This window comes from Geotrypetes seraphini, chromosome 3 (assembly GCF_902459505.1).
Source record: "Geotrypetes seraphini chromosome 3, aGeoSer1.1, whole genome shotgun sequence".
NCBI classification, from domain to species: Eukaryota; Metazoa; Chordata; class Amphibia; order Gymnophiona; family Dermophiidae; genus Geotrypetes; species Geotrypetes seraphini.
Genome location: NC_047086.1, coordinates 273,610,477 through 273,622,821, shown reverse-complemented (window position 1 = coordinate 273,622,821; position 12,345 = coordinate 273,610,477). Strand labels below are relative to the sequence as shown.

At 43.8% G+C, this 12,345-nt stretch overlaps 1 long non-coding RNA gene across 1 annotated transcript; it reads right to left on the bottom strand.

Annotated features, from left to right (window-relative positions):
- Positions 1-10,472: 10,472 nt before the first annotated feature.
- On the bottom strand, positions 10,473-11,458 carry LOC117356979. The gene is made up of 3 exons (XR_004538752.1): positions 11,376-11,458; positions 11,177-11,241; positions 10,473-10,761 (listed from the first exon to the last, which is right to left on the bottom strand). It is a non-coding gene; the product is annotated as an uncharacterized LOC117356979 (long non-coding RNA).
- Between the last annotated feature and the right edge of the window lie 887 nt (positions 11,459-12,345).

Here is a 12,345-nt window from a genome sequence, read left to right as displayed (position 1 = left end):
TGATAATGTGATGCTTGTATACTGTATACATGTATTGCAAGACATTGCTGGAATAGCAAGTTACAATTTATTCAAATGTTTTGCTTGTCTTGTAGAACACTTGCAAACCAAGTTATTTGCAATCCAAAGTTTTACTGTATATTCCAATCTTTGTTTTGTATTTCTTTTTATAAATCATGTAAGCTTAGTATAAGAATGTAACTTTTAGGTATAAGAATGTAATTTTTAGGAATGCTTTTGTATGGAAGTAAATATTTTTGCCTGTTAGATGATAGTAAAGGGTCTGCCGCTTTAGAGAGCACTTGTGTCAGACTACCCTTTAGCCTAATTTTACAAGTCAGCTCTTTGGGGTAGTAACCTGATATAGAATAGAGATTGAGAACAATTCTTATGTGTTAGTAGACATCTTAAGTTCAATTATTTTGTACCTTCTCTAATCTTTTGTAAACCACACAGCACTTCACGGTATTGCGGTATATAAACTGTTATTATTATTATTTATCTGAGTCTTTCAGATAGTGGGCCTGCCTTTTCAATTTTCCTGTGGCCATATTTACATTGATTTCAAGTATGCCTTCCTTGTGTCACCTATGGGTTTCATATTTCCCAGGGTTCCAGGTCCCTTCCCACACCCAGGTCCAGGCCATCTGTAGTCTCCCTGTCCCACTTCCAGCTTCCTAAAGGCTAGATTCACTAAAGTCCACAAATCTATCCTATTCGTGTCCTATCCGTTTCCGAGTCATTCTGGCTGATCGATTCAGTAAAGCTTGTCCATGCAAATTATCAAATCGTAAACACGCCCCCACATCTCACTGTAACATCGATCGACGCGCTTGCACACTATCTCCTTGTTGGTTTTGAAGCACATAACACATGCACTAGCTCTTTAAGACTTCACTGTGTAGAAATGGGGCGGGGTTTAATCGCAGATGTCATTGGCGGGCTCCGAATGCGCCTCCTGCAAATCATTGTTGTTGTAAAAAATGCAATATAAGAACTGTAGTTTTTACCAACCTCTCTTTTTTTCTTAAGTGCTATTGCAAGCTGTATAAGCTGTGACCGTAGCTTTTTGAAAAATTTGTTGGAGAGGTTTAAGGAGAAATAGTATCGGAGGTTTGTGAGCGAGCTGTGGAATTCTTTGAGTTTGTCCTTTTTTTACGGATTGTCACAAGCCTGACTCCGGTACCAGCCTTGTGCCAGTCAGGAACCCCAGAAATCGCCCTGTGAAGCTGGTTAGGGCTGACCATTATGTCCCTGCAGTACAGGAGCATGATTATGAAGTTCAGGCTGAGACCAGACAGAACTTTGAGCATAGCCTGGAGAAAACAGGTTTGGTCCCTTTAAGAACTCCCAGGATGAAATTGCTGGCCAAACAGGTTGAAAGGCAGCTTGAGCTGCAGAAAGCCCTTCCCCCACGCAGGGCTGGGCATGGCACCATAGCTCTACAGCACTTAGAGTGCTGGTTGTCCCAGAGAAAGGGGCAACCCAAGGAAGCTCCCCTGTTGGAGGAGCCTCCACTATCTCAAGCACCAGCAGACATGGAAATGCAAAGCCCAGAGGCAGAAGAGGAATTCCAGAGGAACCAGGAACCAGAGGCCATGGACTGGAATGCTCTGCCAGAACTTGCTCTTCCAGAGGCAATGGAAGTGTGCTTGCTTTGGAAAAGTTTTTTTTCCCTGATTTTTGGTTTTGCTGCCTTACTACTGGGAAAATTAATTACCTCCAGAAATGTTTTGTGAAATTGTCACTATTGGGAAAGGTGAATTGACTGTGTTTGCTGGAGAAGGAAAACTGCTAGCAAATTGTTTTGTTGTTTGAAAGTTTTTTTTTATCCAAGATGGCTGCCGCAGCAAGCAGAGGCTTGGCTGCAGTTAGGTAGAGCTAGTGATGTCCTTCCTGGAGCTGTAAAAACCCTGAAGGTTGGGGGCATGATTTGCCTGACATCTATGTGGTGGGTTTTGAGGGTCTATTTTTGCTCTTTGCTTTGACAAGGGGCTGATTTGGTGAATCCACCATCCTTCTGCTCCTTAATTCCTGGAAAGGAGGGAAGATCTTCAGCATTGTAAAGTTATAGTTTTATGTGTTTGGCCCAAAGACTGCTTGAGATTGAACTTGTGTTTTGTTCTGTTGATGCCACTATTTAGTAGGACTTACCTGGGACATAAGCTGAACACTCAGGAGTTGACCAGACCAAACTGGTGAGTGCAGCATTATTTCTTTTGTTACAATTATTGTTGCTGATACTTTTGGACTCTTTTTCCTTTGTATTTTGTGCCAAGACTGGATGATAAATAAATTTGATTTCATTCTTTTGGGTACTTACATGTGTGGTGCCATTCTGACCATTATCCACAGGGTAAGCTCTCCACTACAGAGACTTCCTCCCTCTTGGGGAAGCACACCGGGGCTATATTGTGGTTGTATACTGGCCCCTGCTATGCCCTAAGGGACGGCCACACTACAGGATCGATCTCGACGTTTATTGCACGCTTCCAAACAGCCTAACATTTCTCTCAGCAAAAGAACTGTTAAGTTGTTAGAAGGCACAACAGTTAACAGCAGTTGAATGCACTGGGATCACCCGCTGTTATAAACAGCCTACGAATCCCAGGAGGCTGTGCTGCTCTTTCAGCCGTGAAGCACGAAGCAACCAAAGGCAATCCCGGGACGTCAGATGCATGTGACAACCTAGCTGGAAGGAAGGGGGGGAGGGATAGCTGGCCCTTAAAAGTTATTTTTAATTTTTTAAAAAATTTGGCATTAATATATGAAATGTACAATGTGCAAGGAGAGTACGGGGGTTAATCTGCGATTTTCTCACAATGCGCATTACAAATCTGAGATTCACTCCCACGCTCACTTTGCGCATTCTAAAAAAATTTAAAAAATGCTAACGCTTATGTACATGAAAGTTTACATATATTTAAAGTTTAGATATATTTTGAAATTTTTGCAGGGTAGATATATATATTTTAATGGGGTTCTTAACATGCATGCGGCTGTTGCTAGACAGGAATAGTCAGTGAGGATGTAAAGCGACTGGTGCTCAGCAGTCAAAACTTTTTGGAACGGAAGGGCCATTCGGTTTGGATGAAATGGTTTCATGAATTGATGCCTTAAGAAATTTACATGCCTTTTTACTCATTTGCATGCGCAGATCGGATCAGGTGCGGATGGGTCTGGAGGAAGGTTAGTGAATCGAGCCATAGTCGGAAAGTGAGCACAAACTGAGCGGTACATGATCGGTTTGCTTAGTGAATCTAGCCCTAAGTCCTTCACCAGGGCAAAAGAGTACCTCCTGGCACAGCTACCAAAGAAGTGTCCCAAGGTTCAAAAAAAACCCAGAAATGCCCCCAAACAAACTCAATTTCATAAGGGTGTTACAGAACTTAGCTTACTTGTGCACAGCTTTCTATGAGTCTTCTATCCAGTTTGGCTATTTTAGAGAGAGAGCAGCTGCAAGCAATAATGCCCCCAGTAGCAAAACTCTTCAATCCTAACCACAGATGTTTAAGCCAACAGAATTTGCAGGAGCCAGTCAAGAAGCCACCGAGCGCCGAGCAGGCACACCAAAGCATGCTCCTGTTCATTGCCACTCAGCGGCAGAAGAAATTTGCCAAGATCAACCAGGTGAGCAGCGGAGCAGGAGCCGGAAAGCTCACTCCTGCCCGCTGCACCTCTGGACCACCAGGGATTAAATGGCAATTTAAAAGTGGCAATTTTGGGGGAGGCCATGGCTCTTGTGCCCCTCCCCTGTTCCGACACCTATGCTTCTGCCTTCAGAGTGTCTGGGTTGTCTAAAAGGAGGATTGCTCAGTGATTCAGACCAGCACTCCCTGTAGGGCTTCAGCCTTCTTGCAGAAGCGTGCCCAGTTTCTTTTTATTGCCACCTGGTGGAGGGCCGCTTTAAGGATAGTGTGGACCCTGGCTGGTGAGAAGACATACAAAACCTACTACCAGTTACAGATCAGGAATCACCTTCTGCACCGCCTGTAATAGTGGCTGTACGTTATAAAGTTCTACCTGAGGATAGTAATAGACAGTCACCAACACAGAATCCTGATATAGCAGACAGATTTAGACAAGTTTTACAGGATTGTCATCTGTCTTACCTTTCTTCAGGGAAACCTAGTTCTTATTTGGAAACCGACTCCATTGTTGAAGCCACAGGTCATTTGTGTAAGGATGGTAGCGCCCCCACAATATAAGGTTGTAGGGGTTATATGAGGCGCCCTTACAAACGCCAGGTCCCAAGCTCAATATCTTCACAGAAGATTCACTAGGAAGTAGGCTCAAATGAGAAGCACAGCCAGAGGTGATTGCATAAAGAATATATTATAGAAATAGGCTTACAGAAAAGCAATATTCATAAGCATTACAATTAAGGAGAGAGCAAAGCAGTTTCCCCATCCTTAGTAAACTGTGCTAGACTGGAGAAAAATAGATTGGAGTCACATGTAATTTCTATATGCCTCTGACAATAGTTTCTGATTAATCTTAGTTATCTGTGTACCTGGACCCATTGTATATCTTCAGACATTAACACGTCTTCTTAACACTTCTTAGAGCACCTTTTTACTGCCAGGTCCTCTAAGCACTGATTGAATTAGGGTTGTTTGAAACAGTCTGCCTGGATGCTTACTGTATGTGAATTCTGTGCATGAGCACTTAGGGGTAAATTCTCTATACTACGTCTAACTTAGGCGTGCTTTAGACGTCCGGAAAAGGCAAGTGTCAATCAAACGGAACTTAGGCGTCTGGTAGACGTCTGCACAGACGCTGAATGGAGGATAGACGCGGCTTACTGAAACGTCATCTAGACATCTCCAAATGGCCATGCTTAGACGCCAGATAGACGTCTGTACGATGTTTTTTGTTTTTTTTTTTAATTATACTGATTTTTTTATACTCTTTACTGATTTATTATCAGTCATTCAGCATTGTAAGCTTTCACATAATTAATCCAAAGTATAGGATGATGAAAAGGATAATCAAAACACAGTATACCATTTTGTAAACTATATATTTTCTGTAATATATTAGTTTTAGTGGGAGTTGATCTGGGAATATCAGTGAGGTAGGGAATGGCAGACAGAGAACACTGCTGTGTTGTTTCTTTTTCCTCTATGATATCAGAATTGTAGAGTTTACCATTAATACAACGTAAAAAAAAATATGTTATGTTTGAAAGGAGAACTAGAAGATGAAACGTACCGAGTGGGTGTTGAACTTACATTATCAGTATGGAAGGTGGGAAACTGTAGATGTATGCTACATAGAAAGCCGTACAGTAATGTCATACTCACCTCCTATTAGAAGTGGAAAGGATAGGACGTTGAACACCATATAGGCTTCTGATAAACTTCGTTTAAGTTCCACAAAGACTGGCAGGAAAGGCACCCTAAGTCATCCAATAAGCTTTCTCTGGATTTCCCAGAGACATTATTTCAGAGAGGATAGTTTAGAAGTGATATCTTGCTCGAAATAACACTCTCCTGGTCTTAAAACATTGCTACAATCAGCTCATTCTTCAGAACAAAGGTAAATCCCATAACTTACACTGGCCCAACTTAGAAACAGAATCAAAACACAGATCAGACCTGAATGTGGCTTCTAGTTCACAGGAAGAGGAAGTAGCCAGCAGCACAATGCTGACCTCATTGTAACATCATCAAGGTGCACCTGGAAGGTAGATATGCCACAAGTAAAAGACAAGCTGGGAGTTGAACTCACAACCTCCGGATGATTGATACAGCGCTTTTACTCACTGAGCTACACCACCTTTTACTCCAGCGTCTCTGGCTCCCCTGTCATAGCATACCTTAGTGATGTGCTAAGGTATAATCTACTTAGCTATCATTTCACAATCAGTTGAGGCAAAAAACTGGTAGCTCAATGGTGTAAAGCACTGCTGTCACGGATGCAAAACCCGTATTCTTAAGTATGGTTCAATAAATGTAATACAGTGTCAAATTATGCTGTTTATTTTATCAAACCCAAGCTCAACTTTGTAATGTATTGTGTATAGTCTTGCTAATGTGTTTGTGATGAAAATGAGATGCGATAGGTCTATATCCTATATAATAAAACCCTAGCCGCGTTTGCGCATTTACCTGCGTGCTTCTGTGATCTCTGCTCTGTGATCAGTAGGTATGTGGCCAGCAGGAGTGCAGATGCAGCAGCCAGGCAACTCGCAGACACACAGCACAGCCGGCGACTCCCCCCTCCCGCCCTCACTCACCACCAAAACCACCACTGCCAAAGCCTCCTCCTTCTGCCCAGCCGGGAGGAGGGCTCCGAGTCGCTGAAGACTGTCCCTGATCAGCTTATACGGTCCCTAAAAAATGAACATTTTCATCTGAGGCGAGAGCCTGCGGTGACCTTCCTCCCCCGGCTCACTAAGGTTCCGTCTTAAGAAATTCAAATGCGTTGTTGAAAATGCAAGTGACTGGAGGACGCTGGGAGAGAAATTGAGTGGCCTGACAAAATGACATCGAGGCAGTCCGATTCTGAAGAGGACAATGATTTGCCCCGCGTGTTCAGTGATGACGAGGTCATTACAAAGGATTTCAATTTCTGATTCCGTGCCCTAAACTCTGATATGAAAGAGGTACCTATGGATTTGAGGCTGCCGTGATAGAGATTTGGCAAGAATTGAGTGATTGGCAGGACAGTTGAGCAGGTGGAGAATTGTGTGGATTTAGTGGAACACTTATCTCTGACTACTGTTTCCCAACATCAAAAGGACTAGCAGTCAGGGAGAGAGACAGCCATATAATTCTAGAACCCGGCGAGGGCTTCTTTTATCCTAGACGTCTGCTGCTTTTGCCATTGGGTAAGAGCCGTCACTTGCTTGGTGTAGAAAGGTATGCAAGGCTGACAGGCGTACCCATTTCTGCCTTAACATATCAGGATGAAAATAATTGGCCACTTCATAACACTTTGGGGAGATGCTTCTGTTTTGGGTGTGGGGGAGGAAAGTGGAGGAATGTTAAACCTAAGATTTCCATTTTTGACCCTTTCTTCTTTTGGCCTTTTTTGTCAAGGGGGAGATAAAACAAAGGAAGAAGGGCTGCAGTGTTTCTCCTACCCCCATTTCCCTCATCCTCCCATCTGTCTCTCTCTCCTCACCTCCTACCTCAGTGTAGCTCTTGTAGCTATTCCTCGTCCTCCTCCAGCCAGGCCACAGCCAACTGGCGCCATGGCTTGCCGCGGCCAGCAGGCACTACGGTCTGCAGCCACCCACAGCTGCAGCAGCCGTCATCCAACTCGAGGGATTCTTTCCGAGGCTGTCTGCACCAACACCGGCTGCCTCAACCCACCTCAAGTCGCCCTGGACCTGGCCCTCTCCTGGCATTGCTGGCACTGCCGCCATCCATGCTGTGCGGTAAGGTGTGCTCCATGAGAATAAGAACTAGAATGAACAGAAGCAAAAGTAAAACAATTCTCAGCAGCCTGTTCTCTGTCATCCTAGACACCCCCTGCAACACCCCAACAACACACTCCTGCAGCATAAACCCCTCATGTTATAATCAAGGTGCTTCTGGAAGGTAGATATGCCACAAGTAAAAGACAAGCTGGGAATTGAACTCACAACCTCTGGATGATTGGTACAGCGCTTTTACTCACTGAGCTACTGAGCTACTTAACCCTAACCCTAACCCTGAAAACAGCAAAGTCCACCATATATATATATACTCCTTTGAGAGCTAATAGGTAGCAGTGCAAAAGAGGGATGGTGAGAGTGGGAGTTGAACCGGTGACCTTGAGAGGTTGGATTGGCACATTAACGTGGTGAGCTGAGTGTGACATGATAGCTAATGAGATGATACATAGGCAGGTCAGTCAAGTACGATATGAAAGGGCAGTGAGATGCATCTCAATAGAAGCTAGTGTAGCTCTATGTGTTAGGAGCCTGTGCTAGTCATACAGAGGTTGTGAGTTCTACACCCAACACATCTTTTTAATTTTGGCATACTACCTTGAAGGTGTGGCTTGATGATCTCACAATGAGGTCTGGTAGGAGACAAAACACTGCTGTTTTATATATATTGTCTTCATGATTTCAGAATTGTATACCTTCACATTATAAAAACTAACAAAATATGCTATGTTTAAAAGGAGATATATAAGATGAGTTGAACTCAAATTATCAGCATGGAAGTTTAGTTTTCATGCTACACAGAAAGTTGTACAGTAATGTTATAATCAACTCCTATAAGACGTGGAAAGCATCATCAAGGTGCACCTGGAAGGTAGATATGCCACAGGTAAAAGACAAGCCGGGGGTTGAACTCACAACCTCTGGATGATCAATACAGCGCTTTTACTCACCGAGCTATAGCACCTTTTATTCCAATGTCTCTGGCTCCCCTGTCATATCATACCTTAGTGATGTGCCAAGGTATAATCAGCTTAGCTATCATATCACAATTAGCTGACACAAAAGAGTGGTAGCTCAATGGTTTAAAGCACTGCTTTCACTGACCCCAAATCCATATTCTCAAGTATGATTGAATACATAGTCCAAAAGTGCTGTTTTGATCACACGCAAGTTCAACTTCTCTAATGTTTTGTATCTGGTATTGCTAATGTGCTGTTTCAGATGACAATGAGATGTGATTGGTCTGTATCTTGTAATTTTATTCAAATGAGTATTGTGTCAGCTGAAGGAGTTGAGGGTGTTAAAACCGGATTGTGCTACTGAATGAATCTATTCCGTTTAGGCGTTGTATGCGCTTAACGTTCGGCGTCCTACATGCTGCAATAATGGCGTTACAGCGGATCTAGAAGCACGCCTACGGTTTGTTTTTTTCAGCTAAAATTCAGACTTGCTAATGACCCTGGGGAATGGAGAAATAGTTAATGGATAATCACCAAAAGAAGAAATCAGTTTTGCCTCCTAACAAAGACACCTAAATAGCTACACAAACATAAAAATCTGATAGGCCAAACACCTGACTTTTAATCAATTCCTTCCCTTCTCAAAGATATTACTAGAAACCAGTTGTCATTTGCTTAATCTGTAGAAGCTCCGTTACCAACTTCTAAATGAAGTTCCCTCTCTAGCTCTATGCCTTAAAGCACTGCATTTGTCTTCAGTACGTCAGGGGTTCAGGTCTTGAGTGTGGTTAGCGCATATTTGATATTCATTTTTCTACCAGAAAACCCAGCACTTCTCAAACCCCCCTCCCCCACTCCAACACACACTCCTGTAGCATAACACCACAACCAGCCAAGCTGAAGTGAACTCTTCTATCTGTTGCCCTGTGCGGATATTGCATAGCACGAAATCCATTCCTACTACAATGGCTTGTAGCTGAGAGCAAATGAATGTATCTGATGCACAATGCTGATGAAAAACAACAAAATCCACATACATACTCCTTTGATAACTAATAGGGAGCTGTGCAAAAAAGGGATGGTGAGAGTGGGAGTGGGAGTTGAACCGGTGATCTTGAGAGGTCGGATCAGGCGCATTAACCTGGTGAGCCAGAAATGCTTTCTTTGAACTGATTGTGACATGATAGGTTTATACTGGTTTATATGTTTCCTGTGTGGGTTTCTCAGATGTATAATCTAACAATGAGGGTAATGTTATGCAACTGTAGGTAGATGAGGTGTAAGCAGAAGGCTATGTGTGGAACGGAAAAGTAGTGAAACCCAGGTGTGTAAGAAGGAAAATATTTCCCTACAAACCACAAGATGGAACAATACCACCTTGTCCGTCCTCCCTAGTAATGCCATCTTCTTAATTATGCTATTTGCAGGCTCTGAGGCAGGGATCTCAAAGTCCCTCCTCGAAGGCCTCAATCCAGTCAGGTATTTAGGATTTCCCCAATGAATATGCATGAGATCTATGTGCATGCACTGCTTTCAATGCATATTCATTGGGGAAATCCTGAAAACCCGGCTGGATTGAGGCCCTCAAGGAGGGACTTTGAGATCCCTGCTCTGAGGTCATGTCATTGGACCGGTGAGCAAATGGGAAACATGACAACCCCTAGTTCCCTCCCCCCCCCCCCCACTTCTTACCTTTCCAACCTGGCCCTCAGACAAAGAGCAATGTGATAAGAGTGATCCATTTACAGCGGTACCTAAGGAAATAATAATGCCTGTGCATTACTCAATGTATCAGACTGGGCCCTGGCATTCCTTTGGTAAGTAATCACAACATCCTTAAATGGTTTAAGATTTTTATTGTAGAATATCATGTCATTTCACTGACACTCAAAAGTCCAGAAAAGCGGTGTGAAATTGTAACATCATGCAACTGCAGTTCGCTGAGATGGATCACAGCTACACCGGTATACAGAGTAAGCCACTCCTAGGTCCAAATCAACTCCCAGCCTACAGGAGGAAAGGGTACAATGTCAGAGCCTGTGAAATATTAAGATTTCCTCATGGTAGGGTAAGGCAGGTTGTAGGAAAAGGAAGACAGATTCAGAGATGTAGAATGTTCTTCGGTGCACTGGAAGAAAGGAAAGTAAGGAGGTCAGAGAATAAAGGCCAGAGGTTTCTGCCATAGAAGCAAGGGAAATAAAAGCCATCCTCCTTGTTACAGAGTCCATATGTGAGCTAAGAACCTACACACACTGTTTGGAATGTTGAAGGTTAGTAGAAGTGAGCACAAATGTCTCATACCTACCTATGCACAAGTATCAGGAATACGTCACAGGATCCGCCCATATCACAGGAACGGCTTCACGATGAGATGCTAGCCACAGGAGGAGGAGGAGGAGGTCAGCTGGGCCCGAACACCTGCAAAGAGGGGAAGCATGTTAATACATTGGAAAAGTCCCCTACCTCAAACTGTCACAATACCTACAGTTACCCTATAGCTTCAGTTGAACTTGAAGTACCAGCATGGAGAAGGGAGGGGGTGCTATAGTCTTATGCTACACAGAAACTTGTAGACCAATACCATCATTAACTCCTACAAGGTGTGGAAAGCTGAGCAGCATATAGGCTTCTGATAGCCATAGTTTAACATTTTAGCAGTATAGGTCATCCAATCGGCTTTCTCTGAGCTTCCACTATAGATGTTATTTATACCTAAAACTAAGGGGGTGTTCAATCAACACACATGCTAACCTAACACCAGCATGTGTCAATATACGATTTGTTGTTGGTAAAACAACAAATAACCAAGAGGTCCTAAACTGTTAGCTCTTACCAGGCCATCGAGAAGCACATTACGATGCCCTTGTATGGTGACGATGAAAGTCTTGGACATCCAACCTGCAACAAGAGTATGAAAGCTGTTAGCTATTTGACATGTGAGTAATTCATCATAAAGCCTGCTAATGGAATGATATACAGGAGCAACATAGTGAATGAGGCCAAAAACAAAGATAGCTATATTCGATTCTTACCTATTATTCTACCTTTAATACTTGAGCTGCTACCAATAACTTCTTGCTTTGGTGGTCAGGGACATCTGAGCTTTAACTGCTGCCTAGAGAAAGAGGCATCATCACATTCACTCACATGAGACAGAAACAGAGACAGACAGAGAGAGAAGCTGTTTGGGGTTCACATAAATATACTCACCATTATCCCAAGAAATGGGCTCTTATTAGGTTGTCCCTGACCACCTGCCCTATCCTACGCTCCTCTTGCTCAGGTAGAGGCCTGCGTCTAGGTTGGATGTCCTCGTCATCGTCACTGTCTTGGACCGGCTCAGGAGGGTCTGGCATCCGTCTTCTCAGCGCTAGGTTATGTAGCATGCAGCAGGCAACAAACATCTTGGACACCTTGTCGGGCCTGTACAGCAGTTGCCCTCCTGAGCGGTGTAGACATCTAAAGCGGGACTTGAGCAACCCAAACGCACGTTCCACGATGGTCCTTGTGGTGTTCAGGGCCCGGTTATATCGCTCCTCCTCTGGCTGTTGGGGACGCACAATTGGGGTCATCAACCACATCCTCAGGGGATAGGCACAATCACCTGCAAGGAGAAACAATATTAGAAAAGGGGCACATATCTGTTGTCCATTGTTCTGCATCATCCTCCAAAGTTAGCCATGACCCTGTGGTAAAATGAGAGAAAGGCAGTTAATGTAGCAAAGCTTTATCTGCAGTAGTAAGTTAACTCACCAACCAGCCATCCACCGTGGATTTCACCCCTCTGGAACCTGCCATCTAGGCCGGAGTGGGCCAGGATATAAGCGTCGTGGCAGGACCCTGGGAAGTTGGCACACACATCAGTCACCTCCATGGTAGCACTACAGACCACCTGCATGTTCATGGAATGATATGCCCTCCGGTTCCTAAATTGCCTTTCAGTTTCAGCAGGTGATCTGAGTGCTACGTGTGTGCAGTCTATAGCTCCCAGGACAGAAGGGA